The 12,197-nt window shown below is 34.5% G+C and overlaps 1 long non-coding RNA gene across 1 annotated transcript; it reads left to right on the forward strand.

Moving 5' to 3' along the window:
• The first annotated feature begins 4,177 nt into the window (after positions 1-4,177).
• LOC134288550 (uncharacterized) lies at positions 4,178-8,802 on the forward strand. The gene is made up of 2 exons (XR_009998006.1): positions 4,178-4,574; positions 8,450-8,802. It is a non-coding gene; the product is annotated as an uncharacterized LOC134288550 (long non-coding RNA).
• Positions 8,803-12,197: the final 3,395 nt, after the last annotated feature.

Below are 12,197 nucleotides of genomic sequence, written 5' to 3' on the forward strand. Positions count from 1 at the left end.
CACTCGTCGTAATTATCCAACTCGGCAAGCCTCGTTGGATAAATGTACTACTCGTGCCGTAAAAATCTTCATTCTGCACCTTGTTGCGTAAACTACTATTACCGTACAAGCAATGACAAAACTATAGACTTTTATATTTTTCAACACTTTGCATGACAAAGGAGATTTGTCAAAAAATATAAAACTGTATAGTTTAGTCATTGCTAGCACGGTAAAAAATATTTTCGATCAGCCATGCATCGACTTAAATGCAGGTTTCAGTGTACCACTTATATGTCGTATGGAGTCTTTTGCCTACTTGTTCACTAACGAGGATCAGTGGTGGATATGGTCAATGCAAAAGAAAAGTTTAGTATTTAATCAAGTTCAATTGCACAAAAAAACAAAACTCTTCAGGTTAGATATAAATTCCTCAAGTTGTTGGTATTGACTTGATTTTTTGTATTCGGCTAGATACTTTGCTGTACATACTGTGCAAAATCGGACACCCTGTCCATCAAAAAGTCTTGCACCCCACATTACATACACTCAATTCTTTCTTTGCACGGGTTGTTTTTCGACATAACTCAATCAATTTTTGAACAATCCACATTAAAATTGACGGTCAGTACTATCCGTATACGAAAAATCAAGTCAATATGTTGATACACACATCAATTCTGAGGAAATGCTGTCGTTCGTTTGACATTATGTCAAGGGAATTTCAATAATGTCAAACCCCGGACCGACAAAAAATAAGTTTATAGGGGAGTTTGGGTAAACTAAGCTCTACAACTATATGCTTCCGTCACCTCCCGTCTATGGGGCTATGCGCAAACAACATTTAGGATATTTTTGGAGTATATAAGCAATGGCTCATCGTTTGGAAATGTTTGGAATCGGTGGTATAAGGATGGGAACTACTCATATTTGTATGCGGGAAAACTTAGACATAACCAATAATTTAAGATCAAACTCGCCAAAACTGGTTTCTTTAGAAATAAACCATGTGTATTCGATCATTTATTTAGTTATTGTCACGTAAAAAATCATAAATAAAAAAAATATTTCTACCTTGAAAATATACCATTGCCTAATTGACCCCACAACACCCTAAAATTCTAACATTTTAATAACTTTTTGTAATAACATACAATAAAACTTCAAGTTTTTGAAAAAAAAATATAAGGATTTTCACTAAAAAGCGTTTTTCACGGTTGTTTTTGCCTTTATTTTATTTTTAAAGTTAAAAGTGTTAGTTGTATTTGGTGGTCCTTAAAATGTAGGATGTAGGCAGTGGCTCAGTAAATAAAAGCCTAATCACTCTTAGTCATCACTCCCCTCCTCTCCAGCTGGCTGTTTTTAATTGGGGCACCCACCTTCTTGTATTTTTCTGTCAATAAATATAATATTATGCTAAAAAAATTAATAAAATAAATTTAAAAAAATGTTATAGCTGTGGCCATCGCGTTCTTACTCCCATCCCCTCGTTCCGCTCTCCTCCCCCTATGACCACGTGACTTAGTGAAAGTCTCTTACTAGAATGAGGATAACACTAAATTGTTAGTATTCTGAAGTCAATTTGAATTATGTTAAGATAAAATATAAACTTCAAACAATATCACTTCCTCAACAACCATGCGGCTCCATTGTGACCTGATAGAAGAAAAAATCGCGCTTTGCGCAAACAGTGACCTGTATAGCCAAAAACTACACAAAATGTCACGGCAGATCCGGGATATGGCGTCGTTTTCTGATGTTTCCTAAACAACTACTGGATCTCTTTAAACGAAGTTTTTCTCCAAATATACGGAATGATACGGATATTTTGCAGTACCAGACTAGAGAAGTGTGCGGTATCAGATGTATTCGTCAGATTTGTCCGTGTCAGTATGTGGTTTTTGTGACGGTTTTCCATTTCCAGCAAGCGATCACCATGGATCCTGACAAAATCTCTTGTTAGCTTTAGTTAGCGTTAGTAGAGTTTGTGCTCATACACTCGGGGAATGATTTTGCACACAACGAAATCAATGTGTATATGATAGAATATACCCCCAGCATGCTTTAGCACAAGCAGATGGAGGTAATCACAAACGTGATAGCGTTTTGATTTATCAAATAATCCTCAATTATCTTCACAATATTTGCATTTCTTTGCATTAGTAGACCAAAACTCATAAAAATTGCCCATAAAAGTACATGCCTGTATGGGTTCATTCAAATATTACGTAACGCAAAATATTACAATTTCAGACCCCCTCCCTCCCCCACATAAAAAATTTGTGTGGAAGATTTAAAATTTTGTATGAAGCGTAACACAGTGCTAAACCCTCTCCCTCCCCCCATTGCGTTACGTAATATTTGAATGAACCCTATGTCTACAAGTTGAATTATCGTTATATTGTAGATTAATGGCATTCATTCTTGCTTACAGATAGTTTCTGTAGTTCAAGGAATATTTTACCCGTTATACTAACCATGAACAATAAACTCGCCCCATATCACCCTAAAATTGATAGAACTCATGTCAAAAATAAATTTCATATGTCGATAACATCACAATAGCATACAATAAGAAGCAAAACGTGTGAAAATTTGGCAAAATTTTGAAGTTTTAGAATTAATTGCTAAGTGGATCTTTTTTTTCTGTCACACCCAATTTTTAAGCAATTTTCCTAATCTTATCAGAAATCACTTTCTGAAGAACCAAATATTACTCAACACATATTACTAAAACAATGTAGATGGATGTAGTCCATTCATTGAAAGGTATATTTTGTCTTTTTTGTATATTGTTTTTATCAGAAACTGTAACCACTATATGGTGGATCATTTTTGTGTCGGTCACTTTTCTTTCTTTTCATGTACCTCAACTTTAACAATTAAATGCCACGAGTACCAAATGCCAAAGCAACGCATTTAACAATCAAGGACAATGCCATATAGATGAAATGAAGGTTCCAAAACCGGAACAATTACTCAAACGGATCACGCAAATATATAAAGTACAAAATGCTCATTGATTACCCTTAAAACAACATGAAGCTAAATAACAGCTTCAAAGCTAACATGTAATCAATTTAAAAAATGCGTCCAATATTTTTGACGTCAATTTAGGTTAACACAATGAAAACTAATTATTTCTCTGACTAGCTGGACAACGTGATTTATGTATCCAAAGTAGACATTTTGACATTTTGTATTACATGAAGAGCTAGAGACTTATGTCATGCATCTATAGAAAATAAGTTCGATATGTTCGTTGACGGAAGACGATTTTTCATCATAGACAATAACCTATCATTATAAAGACGCGGATCTGCATAAATTTAAATAACAAACATAACAATCATTTGACAGATCAGTTAGATTACTGAATGACATCACGCGACGTATATTGAACAACAGACAAGAAATTAAAAAAGCCTTGAAAACTATACGACAATTTATTGAACATTGCCACAAAATCAAAAAAGAGTCAAGTACAAACCGTGTGACCATAGCACTACATAGGCAAATCCTATGTACCAATTGAAAACTCTTTCTAATCTTCTACCGTAACTTTCTGAGTCAGTTTGCAACAGTGCCTTAAGGTGAAACATCAAGAAATCCCATAGCAATTTTGCATACAAACTTTAGAGGCACAAATCTGACGGACGAAGCATCGAACCAAGCCGCACTTGTTTATCCTGGCTTTGCTCACTTGCAAAAAGAGGCAGCTTTTACAAATCTCGAGCATTTGTTTACGAATTTTCAAAATTGGTGCTCTTGAAAACGTGAGTAGGGGAGCAAGTTGGCCATTGTGGCAGCCATGTTTGTATTCTCCTTACTGGATGGCATTTTCCGCGTAAGTCTGGAAAACTTCTTCTGAAAGAACACGTACTCTTTTCTACCTTCGGGTCTAGTGTAGAAGTTTCAACTCTATTCAGAGTGCAGCTAAAAACCTAACCAAAAAATGTCACATTTTCAAATTTTCTTATAATTTACGACTAAACAATTAACAATAGGGGTACTCACTAAACAGATTAAATTGCTGCGTAAGCCATGATTTTCTGCTTATTTGAAATATTTCATGATTTTGCGAATGAAATAATCAAAGATTGCTTTGGTGATCGCGACGTTTAATCAGTTTACGCTGTTAAGTGAATCCCCCTAATATATTATTTCATTCCATTAAATAATGCAAATTACTTAGAATATGTGGTACCTTGTGGTATGCACATAATAAATTATTGTATTACTCTATTACGTTTAGCGTGTATGTTTACATTGAGTATCTGTCATATGCGGAGATGTTGTTATTGTTGTCTGGAGTGTGAATCATTGTATGTAATATTGAAGTATCAGTAATAAAGTGTATACAAATAATGAATACAGTTGTTGAATAATCATTACAGAGAAAGATTCTCACATTGGCGACGAGAACGGTGAACAGTGCATGTGAAATTAGTTTAGTTTCTGTTCGGGAAGTGTTGTCTTTGGAAAAAGAAAGAGATGAGTGGTGTGTGTGTGTGTGTGTGTGTGTGGTGCATGTAGAGTGGTGATGACCTCCAGGTGATGACTTGTGATTGAATTTCAACATTGGAATCAAAAAGGTAAATATTGTGTACTAACTGTTCAATATGAATCAAACAATCTATTTGTACCTTCGACTAATGACAATGATCAACCTGTGAGAGATTTTTATGGTGATCGGTATTGTTTAGTTCAAATCGATGACAATCACTATTGTCAGATAAAGAAATAAAGAACTGTGAAGAAAATCTAAGTTTTGTTGATTGTGATATTGATACTCGTTGAATAGGGTTGTTGTCCTAAATCTAGACTCAAATGCTTAATGATGAATGAAGTATTGATTTGTTAACCGGATGGCCGAGGAAGGCGTAGAGGTGAAACAATATTTTGAAATCAAATTTTGCTGTTGCTGTTAAAAGCCAGTGAAGGCGATGAAAGCCAATGAAGGCGATAAAAGCTAATGAAGGCGACATTCTTGAAATAGCCGTAAAAGGCGGAAAGGATTACAGATAGAAAAGCCGTTGAAGGCGGAAAAATGTTATAGGCAGAAGAGCCGACTAAGGCGAAAAACTGTCGATGGCGGAAAGATCCGTCGGAGAGTGAAAAGCTGTTGAAGGCGGAAAAAGCCGTTGAAGGTGGAAATGCCGTTGAAGGCGGTAAGACCTGCAAGGCAGATATAGTCGATTCTTTGTAGAGCCGTATAAGGCGAATTGCGCTATTAAAAATTAAAGTACTAAAAACGCAACAGTGTCGTAAATTTCGTAAGAAACAGATTACCAGCCAACGCAGATTTAAGGGCTGTTTGCAGATCAGAAGGAATTTCTCGGCCTATCTTGAGGCATGGGAAATTCCTTGGCTGAATCACTCAAGAAACCGTTTTTTCTTCGATCGCAGTAGGCAGTTGCGAAGAAATGACAGTTCAAATGGCAGTCACCGTAGAAAGTTTCTGCCAGGAATCGTTCTAGAAGTTTCTTGAGCAATTTCTCTTGAACTCCAATCTGGGCTTTTTAGTTAAATTGAACCATTAAAATTGAAATTTCACACCAATAAAGTGGCAGCTGAGAAGGCGAAAGACAAAACTAAACTTTAGGCTGAGCGTGACTAGAAAAACAGGAACGAATAGTATTTGAATATGTTCCAAATGCGAACATAACTGAGCAGATACTGAGATTGTTGTGGACCCACCTCAGGTGATATATATTGAAGTTATCATTGCTCAGTAAAGTATAATAAGTCTACGGAGACGTAAAAAGGGTTGGCTCTTGAAACCAAATTAACATGAAGACATGATTTAACTAGTGCTTTGTCCTCTCTTACAAGACTAAAAATGTAACTTCAAGAAAATTAACATCAATGTGTGAGAATAATTAAACTGTCTTGGTAGTTTACAAGATAGGAAGTCAAAATAAAGCATTCGTTGAAGCTAGACGAAATATTCAGAGCAGTTGCTAACCACTAACCTGTTAAGTATCATGCTAGTCAAATGGCTAGTTGAATTGGATATTTAAAAAAATCGAACAATAAAAAAATGAAACTTTTCGGCTTAACTAGAAGTCTCAGGAATTCGAGTAAAAAGCGCTTTATAACCTATTGAATGCCACTAAATGTTTATGCGATTCAAGTACAGTGAGTTCTTGAGTAATCACTTCTGAAGTCTTTGAATATAAAATGTATCGGGTGTGGTCAGGAGGGGCATTTTGACTTATGATTGCCTAACACTGGATATAGTGCCATTTTTGCTAATGAGTGGGCCATCTTGCTAAGAACTGTGGCACAAGTTAGAGAACAAGGTACAGCAGTACGCTCAACAACAAATTCTGCACAATAATTTCCTTACAGGAAGAGACAAATTTTGATCAGTTAAAGAAGTATTGAAACTATTATTGAGGAGAATAACGTACAGTATATCAAAAGCACAAGATATTGGAATAATAAAAGATAATCATTTCTGTAGCTACAGGAATAGATATATCTAATGAAAGCTGGATTATGAGGTTTGTTTTTCAGTCGAGCTTATTAATGCAAACAGGTACCATTTACTAACATGTTACCTTGTTTGAATTTTTAAACTGAAAAAAAACTGCAAATATTGTATGCATGTGTCGCTCACATAGATTTTTGCAATTTGTCATAGATAACCCTTTTCATGTGTAGATACACATAGTTTATATAAGGTCCATCGATTTTATGTGTGATCCAGCGTGGAAAACGAGTATGTGTGTACAAATAAAATTTATATATCAAATTCATGGATTTTTACCAATAAAAATGCGTGTACATGTATAAGTGATATTTGTGTTAATAAGTTTATTGAAAATTTGAATAAAAACGTGCTTTAAATTGTTCCAGTACAAAGAAATGAATCGTAGAGGCAAGCATAAGGGCCATCATGACACAGACAATCATGGTCAGTGTGCACTACGTCAGACTTGTAGTCGTTAACAAAAAAATGAGGATGTATTTCATCGAAAAAATGTGAAATAAGTGATATGTTAGACAGATGATTGGGCTTTGCAATAATGCAGAATATTCTAGTTCGATCCAACGAACTGAGAATATTATCAATATGATGAGCATATGTAGAAAATCAGAGTTACTTAAAGATAAAAAGTTCTAAGTTTTGACGGTATATTGAATGCGAATAATTTGGAAAAGGCTTGTTGAAATAGCATCATTAGGTATCTAGAGTGAAAACATAACATGTTGAGAGGCGTTTGCAATATTTTGGAGGTACACCATTAAAATAAGTCCTACAGTTCAGAACCCAAAAGAGCGACATCAAAGGAACAAATTTTTGGTTTTGTAATGTTAAAATAGGTTTGATTGAGCACGAATCACCAGTTAATGCGGGAAAATATGCATCGTAGAATGTAAACCTATTCAACGACCAAACCGTAAAAATAAACTCATTCAGTTTTAAAGGTAAATGGTAAATCATGAGAATTCCGAAATTATCGGAAACATGATTCCTAAAAACGTGGACACCTATTTATTTTGTTATCTGGAGAAAATTGCTTTGTATATAATAATTGGCTACTATCATTACGTTTTCGGTTGGAAGCCGAAGTGACTGGCGGTGCGAAAATTGATGTTTAACCTACTTATAAACATAGCAACTCGATTTAGATTAGTGCTAATTTCAGCTCTTAAGTAGCTTAATGATGCGCAATACCAGCAACCAGTTCAAATTTACGTCACAACTGCAACTTTGCATGTGCTTAAATGCATGACTTCGATTTGGTACTGCGACGATGATGTATGTATTAAGAATTTGAGATAATTATAGGATTACAACATGAAAAAAAAGAATGAATATTAATATTCTACTATACTTTCAAACAGCTAGTGCGGGTGCGAGTTTTGTGAACAATATATATTAAATATAATTCAAAAACTGGATGTTTTCAAATTACTATTTAGCTAAAACTAGTATTACAAATATTGCTTTGGACAAGTGACGTTTTTCGAAATCGTGATTTGATTTAAAAAAGTAGCAATCCCTTCGATATTTAGAAAACAAAATCTGTAAAGCCAAACTTCTGAATATATTCTGAACAAGAAACGAGTTCCAGCAAAGTTCGCTAAAAAAAACATGAAATGAAATAGTGTTTGTATGACACTTGGACACTTTGGATCGAAAACGAGTTAATGGATATTGATAATTTTTCCACTGTAACATTCGTGCAGTGTTCTGACATATTAGTTAAAAAAATGTCTGAATAATAATCTGAATATACATACCTTTTGTATGATATTCTTCTATGAAAGGACATGTCAAAAAAAAATCAGTGGGCAGTATACAATGTTTGCATGCTAGCTGTCATTGAAAGCATTTGAGAAGAGGAAAGCAATTCAATTAATTCATCAGCAAAGGTAATATTTAGCTTGACACTCAGTATTAAAAATATTTTGGGATTTGGGAAAATATTTGGGTCAAAATAATATTTCTTTTTAGGTACAACCACAAGTAACGGCCAAGTAATTTACTAAAATGCCGAGCAGAGATGGATGACCAAATGGATGACTGTACTTCTAATTCTGATGTGAGACTGAAGCGAGACGTTCATAAACTTAGGAGACTATAAGCGAAACAACGTGGAGTGACCTTGCTGCGGATCTGGAGAAAAAAACGAGATGTGGTACCTTGTGGTATGCACATAATAAATTATTGTATTACTCTATTACGTTTAGCGTGTATGTTTACATTGAGTATCTGTCATATGCGGAGATGTTGTTATTGTTGTCTGGAGTGTGAATCATTGTATGTAATATTGAAGTATCAGTAATAAAGTGTATACAAATAATGAATACAGTTGTTGAATAATCATTACAGAGAAAGATTCTCACAGAATATACTCCAAAAATTAAATAAAAGAACATAAAAGTTATTACGGTTCCGAAAAAAAAATAGAAAAAATGTGCCTCGGCTAAACGAAAGTCTATCGCTGTATTTACACCTTGTCTTTAAAAATGTTTAAGGAGGCGATTTTCTTAAGTCCTTTCTAAAAAAGTAAGGAAAATTGAAATGCTTTCAATTAGCGCAAAATTGTGAAAATCGGTGGTTGCCAACAGGGTGAAATAAAAGTCTTGGTAGGGTGCGGGCATCGATTTTGGCCAGTCTAAGGGAAATAATTTTTATAAAAATAACCAATAATCCTATGAAAACTACCAATGTGTCAAATGAAAGATTTCAATCTATATTTTGAAGGAAAAATGCTGAAATCAAGCTAATAAATTTTGTGTTAAAAGTGGCACTAGCCAAAATAGAAGTATTGCCGCAGTTTTGGCCATATTCTCAATTTTGGTTAATCACGTCTAGGTATTTTTTTATGGGAGTGGCCAAATTAGAAGCACCCTGGCCAAAATAAATATATGGGAGCGGTTTTTTTTTAAAAAATATATTTTTTTCTTCCAGTTTTTAATCAAAATGTATGGTTTTGACAGCTGTAATCATCATATTTAGGGGATTCACTAAACAGATTGAACAACTACGTAAGCTATGATGTTATTTGATTATTTGAAATGATTCATGAAATTGCAAATGAAATAATCAAAGATTGCCTTGGCGATCTATGCGTTTAATCAGAATAATATATAACACTAGTTCACAGCATTTTTGAACTCGCTAAGCTGATGATCAATTTTAGTTTGAAAACGCGAAGGAAAAAAAATTACAGTAGAGCGGAATTTTTTTCTACTTTCCATACAAAGTTGATGAATTGAAATCGATTTTTGTTCTATTTTTAAGCAAAGTCGCTCACTTCATACATCTCATTCTCCGTAATCAATGCTCCGATTGAGCTGATTTTTTTACAGTAGCTCGCCTAGGTACATATGATATGTCAAATGAACGTTGAGAAAGAATTTTCAAATTGTTTTTTCCTTATTGAAAAAAATACATTTCTTCTTATATTTTTTGGAAATTTTGCGGTTAAAAATTTTTGGTCGTTGAAAGAAGCTCATGACTTTCGTTTTATTTTGTAAACTAGTGTAATCAGCGGTTTACGCTGTTAACCCTCTACTTCCCATGGTTGCTCTAGAGCACCGTCGATTTTCGGCGAACTCGGGACAAATGGAATTAGATGAGTATGATGTAATAATTTTAAAAATATGGTTGTAACCTCATAAGGTTGATCCAACCACTAACTACTTGTTTCAATAGTAGAACTATTGATAAACAATCAAAAACCTATTGATTTACAACCAAAAATTTTTTCATTGATTTCGAAAAATTTACCCAATTTGCGATAACTTTTGTTCAAGCACTTTTTTTGGAAACGCTTTTTAGCATAGATATAGTCGTTCAAAGTCGTGGGAAGGAAAGGGTTAAGTGAATCCCCCTATTGTATTAGGATCTACTGGTTATTTATGTAATGAGTTGCAAAATAGTTATTCATGCAACAAGTTGCAAAATGATGATTTTTTCATCACGAGTCATACGTTTATCCAACGAGACTTGCCGAGTTGGATAATTACAGTATGCGGCAGGAAAAAATGCGAAAGTGTTTTTCAACTTCAAACCTCATTTTCGTCCATTTGACATTAACCAATCTATGTTTCAACGTTCCATGATCTATAATAGGCTAGTTTTCTGAAAAGTTAATTAAAAAATTTCCCATTTTGGTCACTAACCTTTACAGGGCGGCGCCTGAAGATGAAGACAACCAGAATTTTCAAACCGCAGAAAATCGCACAGGTCGCTAAATTTCGCATCTGATAAAACAAAATTTTTGATTTTCTCTACAATATCATCAAATATATGTATTTATTTCATCTGGTATGTGAAACTACATGGCTCTGGATCAGTGTGGTCTGGTTGTTCATCGAATTTGAGCTAATTTTTTACTGTTATAGTCATTTTGTTTAATGACCATTGGGCGCGCAGTTTATTGATATCCGCTTATTAGGCCTACATTATCACATGTTAAACATCAAATATGTTCATTTTTATTTTTCAGTGCTAGGATATAGACATTGACTGATACACTGTCATGAAAAAATAGTCATATATATCCCATATTTAGCGTGTAATAGTGCCTTGAACTTTTCGCATTTTTTCCTGCCGCACCCTGTATGACAAGTGCTGAAAAAATCGAGTTTTGCAACGAGTTACATACAACATTTTTTGCAATTATGAAAAATCCTATTGAGTTGGATCATTTCTAGCTGCTCAACCATGTTTCAAGGGATACCACGGGAGAGCATGCATGCCGAACTGAAGCCCGTTTTTTTCAATCATGTAGGCTGTGCCACAGTTAGCTGTCATAAATTTTCGGGCAGCCATTGGTAAGCGTTGTCACAAACCTTCGTGCAATAGTTTGAATTCCTGGGAGTCCGTAAACGAGACCAACTTCTTCTGGAGCTTTATGGACCTAGTAGTAGCCGTAGAATCCGTCCCCTTTGTAACGCTCCCTTAAAAATCCAGAACTTTCTACGGAGGCTTGACAATAGTGTGTGCTAACAAAAGTGCCGAAAAGTGGTACTTTTCAGCACTCTTAAGAGTGCCGAAAAGTAGTACTTTTCGGCACACTTATTTTAGTATCGAAAAATAGGCTATTTCAGTTTCTTCCTCGCGTGTGAAAAGTGAACTATTTTGCAACGTAATTGCAAAATGATGATTTTTACAGCGCGAGTCGTAGGGGTAGGCGGGGCAATATGGACACCCTAAGGTTTTTGCCAACTTTACCTGGCAAGATGTCAAAAAAGTTTAGTTTTTTGATACATGTATCCTTTTAAAGTCCATTTAGCATCTATTGCATAAGAATGCTCACGAAGAAAAATGATTTATCCACTTCAAAAAATGTTATGAAAAATGTTAGTTTTTCATGACCGTCTTCAAGCATACGGGGCAGAATGGACACCCCCATGGGGCAATATGGACACCATGAGACTTTTACGAATTTCGTACATATTTATACCTATTGTGGTACCTTGTGGTATGCACATAATAAATTATTGTACCCGGATAAAAAATTACCATTCTTTACATGGTAAATATTATTAACAAATGACTGGTTTTATTGTTCACAATAAAACACATAGTAGATATATTGTTACTTTTTACAATAGAAATCAAGCCCATATAGTTCGTACAATAAGTGAACATTAGCTTTATTAGTGACTGATTGATTCGATTGTTTTTCAATAGTTCTATAATAATTTAAAGTTACTATCAGTAAAAATTAATTTAAGTTGTTTTTAAA

Source organism: Aedes albopictus, chromosome 2 (assembly GCF_035046485.1).
Source record: "Aedes albopictus strain Foshan chromosome 2, AalbF5, whole genome shotgun sequence".
Taxonomy (NCBI): Eukaryota; Metazoa; Arthropoda; class Insecta; order Diptera; family Culicidae; genus Aedes; species Aedes albopictus.